Here is a 14,293-nt window from a genome sequence, read left to right as displayed (position 1 = left end):
CATCACTTAACACATGCCCTATTTTAATATTTTCTTTTTTTCACTGTTGTTTTTGTTTGGTTTCACTGACTGTAGATGAGACATTTTGTTTTTCAGGAAAACCAAGTTGTTTGAATATCATATCTGCTAATAAACAAAATAAAAATAGAAGTGTTAGCCCAGAAAAACAAAGGCTGAAAGGGATATAGGATCTCTAAATAAATCAGGAGTGTAAACATCAGAGAAACAACTAAGACCTATCTGGTAGAAGAATAACAGGTGCAAATTTACATTAATAATCTAGAATTGTGAAAAAAGCTTCTTGAGCCTTAGCTCTTGGTTGATCTAAAGAGGTTCCCTGTAGGGGCAACAGGGCAAAGCTTGACCAAGTCTTTCAAAATCACCCATGGTCTGCAGAAAGTAACTTCACTGAGTGTATGCAAAATTATCCATATATCCCCTTGTCCAGACACCAGAAACCAGTCCAATTTACAGACTTGTTAATATGCAATTTTCAAGACTGTACTGAAAACAGTTGTTATCCACATTAATATAGTCTCTGATGCAGTGTAAAAACTAGCAATAATGTTTGTCATGTTTAGCCCAAAGCTAATTTAAATAAAATACAAAAGATAACGCTCATTAAATCCAAGGCTCATTTTGTTGAAGCCAAGTCAGCAAACACTGCCATGCCCACTTGGAAGTTTAAGACACTAATAAAACAAAAGCTTTAGATGTTGAGAAAATAAATTTTTGGGCAAAATAACTTTCCATTAGGAATTCTGGTTAGATCTCAGGGAGGGTTTTGATAGCCCACTGGTGGAAGATACCTACAGTGGAGCACAAATGTTCCTGGCCAAACCCCTTCTCCTGCAGCACAATCTACAGGCAGCAGCAGGAATGAAGGCAGGGCTGAACAAAAGACATTTATAAAGTTTTTTCTGCTGAACACATGCTAGCTGGAAGTTCCACTTGTGTTGCTTGAGTAGCACCAGGCAGCTGCACCACTAGTGAGGATTTGGCCCATGGCAAGCAAAATGTTAAGGCCATCAGTGAACAAGTGTACATGGCATTACTGCAATCTGTGTCAATCCACAGGCACTTTACTGCTGGTAACCACTCTGCAATTAGGATTTTAAATAGTATTTGTCTTACTTTATTTGCTATATTACTTAAGGTCTTTTTAAGGCAGAAAGGGCACTAGCTACTGCTCTAATTTAAATAGTTTCATTCTGTCCTGAATGCATAACTGAAATGCATAACTGTATTCAAACTGAAACCTGGCCAGCATATTCTGTGAAATAATCCAAGGAACCTTAGTGGTCTCATTCAGAAAACGATTTCTGCAGCTTTGCAGTGCCCCACAGCCATGGCAATGTGGAATATCACTGACAAGGAAGGGTGTCCTCTCTGCCCCAGTAGCCCAATCTCCTGTGGCTTTGAGGGTTTTTTTGGTAGGTCTCCAAGTCAAAAACTAAGCCTGACCCAACACAGTTAATGAGATGCAAAAAAACTGTGTACAGATGGTATTTATTGCTCATGTTCAGTGTTCCTGGTTCTGAATTCAGAAAGCTGAACAGAAAGGTCTGAGCAAGGGGGATTGAGCTACATAAGAGCACAGCATTACTCCAGCAAGGAGAACTGGTAATGCTGCATGAGTGGATGCATGAAGAATCAGCAAGGTTTGTTTCTCAAATTTATTTTCTGAAACAGAGTTTTGTCCCTTTATTTGTCTTAAGTAAGACTGACTTCAACAGGAAATCAGTGGCCTCCTCTGAGTGATGCCAAACTAGAATAAGGAGACACAACATATAAAACAGGACAATCAAATGGAGGCAGCCAGCCTAGATCCTGCTCTTGCACAATTATATAATTTCTTAATTCTAAACATTTTCAACTACAAGGAGGTTGTTTTATTAAAAGCCACAGACACTGGCAGCCCTCACATACATATGCACAAAGGTAATCAAACTCCTAACAGCAGTGACAAAGCTTGCCAAGCAACATTCAGACTTTGGAAAGCATCCATGGAATCGTAACTGGAAGGTTTGTGTGAGGAAAGAGGCAGAGCAGAAGCCACGATGCAGATCAATGATGTTACTGTGGTCAGCTGTGCCCAAGGGACAGCACAGGCTGCTGCACAATATGAACAGGCTGCCCAAGTCTTCAGACACTCCTGCACTGACCAAGTCTACTCATGAACTGTTAGGTAACACTAATGAAACTTCTTTAACAAGAAAAATAGCAAGGAAAACAACTCAAGAATCTTTAAAGGTGGTTGTGGTAGACAAACTTAGATTATTTTGTTTATTTTTTTAATGGTTTTGGAGGTTTTTTAAAGTAGAAAGATCACATTTAAGAAATAAAGAATTAAGGCTTTGTCCACATCAGACATTTGTCCTGAAGCAGTAAAATTACTTCAACTGAAATCACCACCCTACTGAAGTTAAAAATGGCAACTTTACTGCATTTCATGCACAGACCGTTCCCAAATGCACTCACTGCCCAAACCAGTACCAGATACTTATCCTGTACATGCTCTGGTACACAGCTGAGTCCAAGTACAGCCTTAATTTCAACATGGAAAAGCCAAAACTTCTCTAATACTTAGTAGCAATAGCCCACATCTAATATCTGACACCTCTAGATCTTTCCACAGATGTCACTAAGTAAAATGCAATCTATAGGTGGCAAAGAGTGCTGATAAATCAAATGTCCACCACAAAGTCAGTTCATTTCACTAAACTGACCAGAAGAAGAAGACAACCCATTTCAGACACACGAATGGTATGAGCTGACCCACCAAGCACCAGAGCCACCATGGAGTGACTGCAGAGAACATGGCTGCATGTGGAAAACAGGAGGGAAAAGCTAAACAATGCCTTTTTGGCAGCAGTGGATGATTAGATCAGACCTCCTTGTCCCAGAAACATCTACACATAGAGCACTGAGCACAAGGCACACCTCATTTTTGTCTGGTTTCAGCCAATGGCCTGCTGAACACTGAGACAGCCTCTGAGCCCCTCCTCAGGCTTTGGCTGTGCTCATTCCTGAGCTGGGCCTGCTGAAGTCATTATTTTTAAGTGCTGGAGCAGGATCCTGCCATCGAGTTAAACAAACACAGATGCTGCTTTCTCCACAGGCCAGAGGTGTACACAGCCCACCACAGCAGCACCAATGGCTTCCACCAGCACTGGCCCTGGTGTGGGAAGGCCCCAGGAGAGGAGTGTGTGGTGTCCTTAGGCAGGGGCACTTTCTGTAGGGATTTGGAAAGTACCCTTCTCTCCCCAGAAAGGCTGCAGAAGTCCAAACTGCTCAAGTTGCTGATGCACTCAGATAAATGCTCCTGCACCAAAAAAAGCCTTCTGCTGACAAAAGGATGGGCAGATTTCCCTCAGCCTGCAGTACACTTCACCATTGACTCATCACCCTGAGGTGGAAACACTTGCCTGATCCCTCAACACCAACAGCCTGTTTGGTAGCATCTGCTGTGTAGTTGTTACTACCATTTTCCCAGTTTTTGCTTTCCAATAAAAACACCACTGTGCCACCAGTGCCGCTTGCAGGAGTCTCCATCTGCGTGATCTGACCGGAGCAAAGAACACAGTGACCCCAGGATATCACATTCTGAGTCCTGGGCAGAAACTCCTCCTGGCACACAGGCAGGATCCAATTCACTCCTTTAACAGAGGTAGCTGGTCATTTTTCAGCTGCAGCACATTCAGGAGACCCAGAGACACGAAATTCAGTGTTACAGCTGGAAGTTGGGCAGTCCAGCCTTCACCTGGCTGCAATCCAGTCATGACATGTGCATAAGACAGACCTCCCCAAAAAAGCAGGGATAAAACACCCTCCTTTCCTACCTCAGCCTAAAACTTCAGCTCTTTTTCAGTTCATCAGCTCAGAGTAAATGACAGATACATAAAGACACTTCAGGAGACACTATATATAGGGTGAACTTTTTCCCAGGAACCTCTAGATCTAGGTCATCTTGCTTCTTCTGGGAGGCAGAAAAAACCAGGTTACTCATTGAACAAGAATACAGTTTATAAAAGAAATAAAAGATTACTTGGAGCATGAAATCTTGTGTGGATAGTATTTTTTTGTTTCCTAAAGGACTTTGAAAAACAAAACTTGCCATGAAACACTGTCTGAATACCTGACTCCATCACTTTAAACTGAGAAACTCACTATATTTACAGAAAGAATGGGCATTCTTTAGTAAACTTACTTTCTGCAGTTTAGCCACACAGTAAACACAACTTCAGGTCTCAGAAATTTCAGGGAGTTTGTCTATATTCAGACATAATATAAAATCCCTCCCTGCACTTTATCTGTGATTCCTACATGAGGCTGGGATGATTGCACACAACCCAGGCTAGCTTTCATATGAATCCACTCCGATGGATTAAATACCACATTCCCACTTCCAGCTGAGGGCAAGTGGGAGAATAAGCAAGCATCTCACTCAGGTTTGGGCCAAGGGCCACCATGTAAGTCAGCCCAGCCCCTGGGGTACCTGGCCAGCTCAGCCACTGCAGCACATGAAGGTGCCACTACCTGAAGAGGTGACCAGGGCAGGAAAAGTTTCCTCAGCTCGGAGAGACCTCAGTGCAGCACCACCCGTGCAGTGCCCCTTGCCTGCTTCCAATCAGCAGATCCCTAAAAAGTGTCAAGTAGAGAGGTGTGGGCCTGTATTTCAGTTTAGTGACCACAGAGGGGATTTCATTAGCTCTTGTGAGCACAATCAAAACAGCCCACAGAGACTTGGAGAGCCAGGAACTGGAAGGTGAAAAAGCACTAACCAAGAAAAAAATTAACAGTTAATTTAACATTAAGTATTTGCTTGAATTTTAAAACTGATTCTCTTCCCTTCCAAGAAGAGTTATATACTTTAAAGGACACCATTCTCCATGGGACAATCCACAACTGCCTCAAGGTCTCCAAGTATATAGATGCAACATTAAAGAACTCTGTGAAGCAGAAACTAAAGCAATGTCTTAGTCATATTTCATAAGCTAAATTGAAGATAAATGGATGCAACTGCAATCCAAATCATAATATTTAAACAGAAAACAACCAAGGGAAATCCCAAAACATCAGAAACTGGCAATGGCAATTAAGCAAGTACTACTACATAGCATAAAATAAAGTCTACAGATGTTAAAACATTAATTTCAGTGTCTTAACTAAATCTGAATTTAGAGCACTAGTTTGCTGAGCCTTTTATGTATTTTCCAATGAATACAGCAGTTCACTGCTTTTTGTTAAGCAACAGTGCAGACCAAACCAGTTTAGCAGTTTGGTATGTCTGCAGTCAAGCAATGCTTACACTCATTTGTTCAAAACCTGAGAGCAATCTCTTCTCTCTCTGAACTTTAAATAAAATTAATGTATTCAGGCAAAATAAATACTAGTCTTAATCTATATTGCAAAATTACACGATGTCTGAATTAAAGATTTCGACAACTGTGTTAATAAAACACTGTGATTAACGTTCAGTGCACAGAACAAGCTCTGGATCTGGCTTTAATTACAGCAATGAATAAAAGTCAGACACAGGCATTGGCCCAGAGTATTCATGCATTATACTGTCCCATAGATACCAAAATAATGGAATCTGATGCACTTTGATCTCTTAGATAAGCCTCCCACAGCTCTGAAACAGAAAGGGCAAGAGCACCCAACCTCATCCAGTTCTGCAATGCTCACACAGAGTCGTAAGAGATTTGTATCCCTACTACCAAGATACATCTTATGGGAATAAATACAGAGAAATATTGCTCCATTTCCTTCTGGCTAGAGCTTGTACACAAATCATCCAGAGAGCCACACAGAGTGAAAGTGGTGAGGACTACAGGGACACTTTATAGTCTCCACAGAGCTATTTATACTAGGACAGTAGTTATGTTATAATATATTTGTGGGATATATTCTAGTCTGATTTTCTCTTCTAATGCAGTTTTGCCATGACACAGATTAGAAACTGGCGGCATGTGGTAGATGTAATGGTTTTAATCATGGTTGCAAGATGGTCAATTCCTTGCTTTTGTCCAAACCAGCACAGACTGACTCATTTTTTGCTTACAACTGGATAGTCAAGCAGCTTCATTAAATTTTATTAGTCATAAACCAGGCTTTTCCTTGATGCTTCTAGGACCTCTCTTAGCAGTCCAAACTCCACTGGCATGTGGGCTAGCTACAGTCCCAAACTCTGGGAAACTCAGCCCTGTCAGCCAGCTGAGACTTGTTTTTAAGTGAAGATGAAGATGTCCCTGCATGAGCTTTTGGCCTTGGAGTGAAGGTACTACATGCAAGGACTGCTCCTGAACCTTGCCTCTAGAAATACACATTGCTCCCTCTGAGTAAAGAGCAGATGAGAGGACATGGAGGCCACTCCAGTGTCCAAAAATACAACCAAGGGAAACAGGTTTCAGTATTGCAAGGATAATAGTCTGCACATTCATCACCACATGCTGGGACTAAGGGAGGATCTGAATTTCCTGAGTCACAGTTTCTCTCATCCTTCCAACAGTTTCAGTCCTCTCCCATGCACCTCAGCTCTACATCATCCCTCAACTAAACCAATGGCTAAAAACAGAGGGAGGACGAGAAGGCTCAAAAACCAGCCTGGCCTTTGACAGAGGGTGTGCAAACGTGCACAGAGCACGCGTGAGCGTTGTGGTGGATCAGCAGAAATGCCCAGCCCATAACCCAGCTGGTTGTGATTTGGCTGACGCAAGCGCGGTTCAAGGATGGCGCTTTTATCTCCTCCTCCGGTCGCCGCACGCATCTGCTCTTTGTCCATGTCACCGTGTGTGGATCCTGGCCCAGCAGCTTCTATGCCACCAGCGTTCTGACCTTCTCCTTCACTGATGAGAAACAGAGTGGTTGGCAGATTCCTATGGAGGGGCTGGTAAATAAAATAATGGCTCTCTGTAACTGTTTGGTCTCTTGGAGATTGTTTCATTAGTTCATAGGAAAGTCACGGCTGATTTGCTTTAGTCCATTCCACAGATCATTATCTCTCCAAAACATAAAAGTGGGTTTATTTTCTGTGGGTCAGAAACTGACTCCAGATGTACAGCCAGCAACAGCTGATCACAGCACTGAACCCAAGGTACATACGGGAAACAGACGGGAAGAGCTTCCTAAAGGCATGGTGGTCCTAGATTTTAGGGGGGGTGGCAGTGCATGTTTGGGTTGGCTTGTCCAAAAGAATGCATCATCTCCCAGCACAGCAAAGATTCATCACCCTGATTAGGCAAGATTTCTTATTACCATCTCCACAGACTCTTCATCCTACTAATCAAGCATCTGGAATGGAGGCTGCCAAATAAATGCTGAACTATCAGATTCCAAAACAGATTTTAGGAGACTTATCTACTGCCTTAAACAGATCTTCTGATAAAGCTCCCTTTCTCCAGCATCAGTTTTGTCATAAATTTCCACAGAGGTTCCTTTTGTAATAGAGGAACATTATTTTATTAAAATCAAATTACCATTGAACACTTTACAAACTTGAATTAAATTACTAAGCATGCCTGCACTAAAGATAAACTTTATTACTCCTTCACTCCTCATTTTACAGTGAAGAAACTAAAGCACAGAGCAGTTAAGTGGTCTGCTGAAGTTACAAACAGAAGACATTAAATAAGGATGATGATGGCTTACCCTAGGGCTGCTAGAGTGGGGGTTTTTGGTGGATTTTGTTTTGTTTAGTCTTGGGGCTGGGAGTTTTTTTGGTTGAAGTGCAGTTTTACCCAGCAAGAAGTTACACAACTCTAGCTCTGCTGGGACAGGTCACTGCTATGGCTGTCCCCCAAGAGGCAGGCAGAACATCACAGCATCTTCTACAAAAACACATCCTACCTTCAGGGGGGAGCAAGACATATCTTTGCTTCTGAGACCTTCATAATGTCAGGGCCAATTTTTCTTGTCGTCTAAGCAGAGACTGAAGCTTGCTTTGCCTTTCAGAGTCCACAGAATAGTGACTCTACAGCTTTTTCTCCCAAAAATGTTTCATTCTTGCTCAACCATGACATCCCTAAAAACCTGCTCATTTTGTAATTCTTTGGTCTCTGAGGAACTGCTTCATTCTCTCATAGAAGAATCATGGCTGATTTGCTTTAGTCTGCTCCACAGACTATGAATTCTCCAAAATACAAATATGTTTCCCTGTGCATATGGGGAGGCAGAAACAAGGACAAGCACAAGAACTGGAAGACACAAGTCTGCCACAAGCAAGAGGTGTTATTTTTAGTTTCTTTGCCTTACATTCTGCAACCAGTTTGACTGCAGCCATTAACAGGGTCTGCAGAAGTGCTCATCAAGCTGAGCTTCCTTCCTTTGTTGAAGTGATGAACAAGGACACAGGACAACAATGGGGGCAGACTCTGCAGAGCACCTTGAGCCAACTTGAGACGCTTCTTGCAGAAATCCACGTGAAGCACAAAGCAATACTCTGTTAAATGTGATTATGAATATATTATCTTCTTTTCATAATGCCCCTTGGAAGATCTTCTGGACAGGGTGGTTTGGAACAGATCCTTACCAACTGCCAACTCACCAACAGTGAATCTAGAAACCAGCTCTAATTTTATAAGAAAGGTGGTAACACAGAGAACTCAAACATTAGCGCACTCTTCCCACTTCCTCCAGCCATGCCTAACACATTTTTAACCAACTGTAGTTTAAAATCTATTTTAAGCAGATAAAGCATTACAATATTCAACCAATATTAATTAAAATATTCATTTAAACTGTTTATGAATGGGTATTTTCAAGACTGAAGTTACCTAACTCTGTGATACCATCCAGTATCCTTTACTTTCAGGTCTGTTTTCCTTCCTCTCTTCTCCCTCTGCCCCACCAGCTTTTTTCACCAGCAAAATGAAAGACACCCCCATCAGGCAGTGTGGCAGGCTATGCTGAAACCAGCATGCATTGAGACAGGAAATACAGGTGCAGGCTTTTTCTAACTGTTGTCTAGAAAGGAAGTTTAGACTTAGTACCCTCAAGAAACTTTTCACCTAGAACTGATTACCAGCAATACAATTCTTGAGACAACTTGCTAAATTCTTCAGCTGTGAAAGAATAAGAAGTGTCATGGCATATTGTTCACTAACCAAATAATCTTGAATGCTACTATAATGACATTCATAATACATATATTTCATTTCTGTATGGAAAGTGAACTGTATAGCCCTATACTGATATTAAAAAAAGGTTTATTGCATTGCACATACAAATAATTTACCAGAACTGCTGCATAAAACATGTAACACTTACAGCTTTTCTGAATGCAGGTCTAAACTACATCATAACTATTTATCAGGAGTGACTTTATCACTTAATGCTCAGTCTTTCACAGATAAAATGTTATTCCAGAAAACTATTAAAACACTTCATTTCTGAGATTGCTTGAGAGACCTTATGTAATTCAATGTCATCCTTGAGGAGAAGCACCAAACACCACTGGCTACTCTACCATTTCTTATCCATGCAGCAAACTCTCAACTTCAGCTCCTCCATCACTTTCCCTCCTCATTGCAGCTGAATTTCACCTTGGGCACTGCTGCCAGAAGGGACCAACCAGCAACAAAAACAAAGAGTTTGAAGCCCTTTGAAGTTTCCATCAGACTCAGGAGTTGTGGACTGGAGTGATATTCAGCTCACATCCACAAGTGCAACTGTAATTCATATACACCATCACCAAGATGTGGAGGACAAGCAGAAAAAAGGGCAAGACATGCATAGGCAACTTTTAAATATGCTGCTTCATCTTATATGAAAGTAACCCTACTATCTGGTTTGCTTTTTTTCACTGAGAGCTTTCTGTATGCAACGTTTTCCAATTGCATCTTTCCCCCTTTTATGCTGTTCCAACATAGATCAAGAATTCCAGATTTTTTACAGCCACTCCATGGTAGATTATAACCTGTTACACTACCACAGTCTCCTTTCTTGTACAATACAAGCAGTCACAGATGATAAATCATTTCCATCAGGGCCCAAGGGAATTTTTTGTTCAGCTCTTTCTATAAATAGGTGCAACTCCTAGATCAGAATTCATCTGGCTAGCAATTTTTAATTATATTAATTACCGTGCCTTTGAAAAGACAGCATCAGAACACCAATGCAACATATTACTTAAGTCACGAGGAGAGAGTAACAAAGGCTTGGTTTCTCTCTTGAGCAGAAAACATCCAACACTCCCATCCAGAGGGCAAGGTTCACACAGAAATGCAGTGGGCTCTTTCAGGAAGATTCTCTGACTGTTCAAACTGGGCACTCCTTCAGCATCTCCAGGGCTGCACCTGCTGTGCTGTGCTCCTCGCTGTGGCACTGCCAGGACAGGCTGAACTGGGAGCAGCTGGAGTGAGGCACGACAAGCCAGAGGGATGAGGACATGCACACTGTGAACAGGTGACACTCAGCTCAGAGGAGGCCAAGGAGGCTATTGCAGCAACCTCAGCTTCAGGAGAAGCCATGAGACATCCTAAATTACACTTTCAAAACCTGCTGTCCCCAACAGCTTTTGGAAGATTATGGGAGCACAGCATTGGGTTAAGCTCCTGTTTGTGATCTCTCGTCTCATTTTGTGCCTACAGCCAAATCAAATGAGTATCCAGGCCAAAAGGTTTTAAATTAATCCCTCCAAATAAAAAAAAAGAAAAAAATCCACTACATCTACTGAAACATTTTATCTTGGCCTGTAAGGCAACACATGGTGGTGGTACAAAGTACCAGAGGGTGCTCTGGAGGTCTGCAGGTAAAATATTTTATCAGTCCATCTGCCACATCAACATATCAAACGAGCTTGTATGAGGTTACTATCAACACCAAGATCTTGTGCCTATTTCTCATGCTTTTAGCTAAGTAATTTAGCAAGTGCCATACACCCTTTTTAGAAGACTGCAGTGTATTCTGTCCACAGTAATACTCTACAGAAACTTAGGGAGAAAAGGTGCAAAGCATTTTGTACTTTACTGGATAAAAATTCCAAAATTTAATAAAACAGCAAATTATTTCCTACAGCTATTAAGGAACTATTTAACAACAGAAATATGAGACTTAAGAAAAGGGACACATCTGTTCTGCAAAAAAAAGTCTTTGAGGAGAACTACTAGAATAAGAGAAACTGAAAAAAACCCCCGTGAACTTGTATGGAAAAACAGCAGAAGGCATATTGCCAACAGATGGTGAAGAAGTGATACACCAAAAAGGAAAACAAAGTTGAAAGCATACTCAATTTTGAGGACTTGAGAAAAAAAAAACAAAACCAAAGCTAACTCCTTCCTAATCACAGATTCCCTGGTTAAAAATGGAGCTGCATGTTCTTAACACTTAGGAAAGCAGTTGTAATTTCTGGGTTCTAAAATGGAGGCATTCAAAATTAGTGTCTGTCTATGAAAATGTTGGTCCACTCTTGAAATCACTTCCTTCCTCCCTGCTATGAAAACACACTCTTTTTTTTTTGGTGTGTTTTCATTTTTTTCTCGTGTTAGTGGTTAAGCTCAATGCACTAGAAAATATCTGATGCTTTAATGGGCCACTTTCTTATTAATTCAGACACCTGTTTAAAAAGATGCTTCCTCTCTGAGGCCTTTCTGCAGCAGCTGGTAACAGGTACTGCCACAGGAACCAAGAGACAGGTATTTGCAGAGCCTCTCAATGGAAGTTATTCCCCATTATTCTGTGTCCATACTGTTCAATCCCATTCTCAACCTGACTTTTGGAAGTAGGAATTTTACACAGCCAGTTTAATAGCACTCACTGATCAAAGGAATGTGACATGCTCTACTGCAATTTTTACTGGGGTTACATTTTGCAGTTGGAACTCAATAGGTAAATAAACACTAAGGCATAACAAGAGTCCCACACGAACACCCCTGGCACAATCCTCTTAGAACACAAAAAAGTACTTTAAATGTCAAAATAATACAGAAGTCATCTTCTTTCTGCAACTGTCTATCTTCCCCCAGCAAACCTCCTTCCCTTAGTTTGCATACCTTGCAAGAGCTGTTCAGGAAGATGACACACTGTTGCTGCAAACCAAAGAGCAACAGACACATCAGATTTAACTCTCTTCTAAAATATGCCGCTGAAATTTCAGCAGTTGGCTTCAAAACTGTTCACCTTCCAGTTCCTCAAGGCTAGTTGCCACAAGTTTTCAAACTTGTTTTATCCCCTTCCTTGCTTTGATTCCTAATGTCTAAACATTATACACTAACTCTGGCTAAGACACTGAAAGAAGTAATTACCAGGAAGAAGGGCACAACTTTCCCATTTGTAACTTTGAGCAGTTGAAGTTGAAATTAAAATGGGTGACTTACTTCTAGCACAAAAGTAATACTGGAGCATCAGCAGTTGTTTGTATTTAAGAGTTTTGTGTAGCTTGTAAACATTAACTAATTTAAAATGATAAATCCCTTCAACCTCTTAAGTGCACAAAATGCTGCATAATACTGTAGCTAAGGCCTATCTATCATTTTTTAAGTCACAATCCATTGTGGTTCAAAACCTGTGGAGAGAGTAGCTTTGATTTTGACTATGAGACACTAAAGGCTACCCTAAGGTGAAGCTTTAGGAGCTGCCAGGATCAGTGGAGGAGTTTTCAGGACAGACAGTGATGTTTGACACAGCCAAGCGCCTGTGGGCACATCACCTGATGCTGCACAGCTTCTTCAGCTGAGGCAAGGTTTGCTATGAATACACTTACTCCATAATAGACACCTGTGGGTTCATTTATTTTACTGTCTGTCGGGTTCTCAGTCAACCATCCACACTTACAGACAAGTTTTTTTTTCATCAAGAAAAATTTTTTAAAAACCTCTGACCACAGAGGAAGAGTCCTTATCTATGCCAACATCCACACTAGAAGGCCTGCATAAGGTATAAACCTGATTGGTGACTCTCACAAGAGCTAACAGGTTGCTTTCAAAGGGAAGAATAAGAAAACAAAAACCTCCACAAGTCCTCTTAGAATCAGAGATATAAATGCAATAATTGCACAAACAGTCAAACTTTTTATGCTGATTTGACAAAAATACAATGAACATCTAAACCTCATGGACCATTCAGGCTTAATTTAGAACAACACAACCTTTAAAAAACTTGATCTGCCACCAAGCCCTTTCTATTTACTGGACTTCAGCAGACATAGTTCAGAAATCAGAACACAAAAATTCCTCACATCACGGAATTTATTCTGGCATTCAGCTTTTGCACCCAAACAAAACAATCAGGCACACACTGCCAAGAAACATCAGTGCAGCTTCAGGGCACCAGCAAAAGCTGCTACGTGCAGGGCTTCTCTTCAACACTCACGGGGCTCCTACCAGGGTGGAATTCTTGAACTCGCTAAAGCATTTATAGATTACACGCCTGTCCGGTTAAATACTTCCTGCAATTTTGTTAATTATACATCAGGGTCTGCAATTAGGGAATGACTCCCATCCTAGAAAACATACAGCTCTCAAGTCACCCCCCCAGAATGTGTGTCTCGACTGCCGTTTCTGCAGATGCCTCTGCTATGTATGTACGCGATTATCCCAGGCAGGAAAATACTTTCAAAACTTGAATAGAACGTGCAGTTCTACCGCTGGATGGTTTTCCTTTTCATTTTTGAGTGCTGCAGACCGCTTGTTTAGGTCAATACACATTTCTGTAGGTGGGGGTGGAGATCTCCGGGGGCAGACAAGTGCAACCCCAAGTTCAGGTTCCCTTTCCGTGTCCATCCCTTCAGAGGCGGCCAAGCGCAGGCTTTCACACCATCGCCATCCCCCCTCCACATCGGCGCTATCCTCCGCTGTCAGCAAAGCCACCAAAGCAAATACCGGGCCTTTTCCTTCTTTCCCCCTTGATTCGTCATCAAGATGTAAATTAACAGATTCTCTCAGAGACAGGAAAAGAAAACCCAAAAAACGCACCGAACAATGGGAAACACTTCCCCGCCGGTGCCCCACAGGACGGAGGGAAACAGGATCCCCTGCGCTGGGGGAGTTACTCAGCGAGGATCAGATGCTGCTAAAAATACGGGAGCGGTGCGAGCGGGCCCGGGCAAAGCCCGGGCAGGGCCCGCGGTCCCCGTCCCGGAGCGTCCCCGCGCCAGACGGTGATGTCACCGCCGGCGGCAACAAAGGACGCGGCACCGGCCGGGCGGCCCCTGCCCTCCGCCCCCCGCCCCGCCGGCGGCACCGCGCCTCCCGCCCGCCCGGAGCGCCGGCACCGGCCGAGACAAAGCGGCTTCCCCTGCGCTACGTGCGGGCGGAAAGGGAGAGGTTCGGGCCGCCCAGCGCCGGAGCGGCGG

At 42.4% G+C, this 14,293-nt stretch overlaps 1 protein-coding gene across 1 annotated transcript in view; it reads right to left on the bottom strand.

Annotated features, from left to right (window-relative positions):
* Positions 1-14,293, bottom strand: part of RNF11 (ring finger protein 11) — a 30,444-nt gene that overhangs the window by 15,402 nt on the left and 749 nt on the right. The gene's annotated exons all lie outside the window — the stretch shown is intronic.

Source organism: Agelaius phoeniceus, chromosome 8 (genome assembly GCF_051311805.1).
Source record: "Agelaius phoeniceus isolate bAgePho1 chromosome 8, bAgePho1.hap1, whole genome shotgun sequence".
Lineage (NCBI taxonomy): Eukaryota > Metazoa > Chordata > Aves > Passeriformes > Icteridae > Agelaius > Agelaius phoeniceus.
Note: the sequence above shows the minus strand (reverse complement) of the source record. Positions and strands in the feature narration are given on the sequence as shown.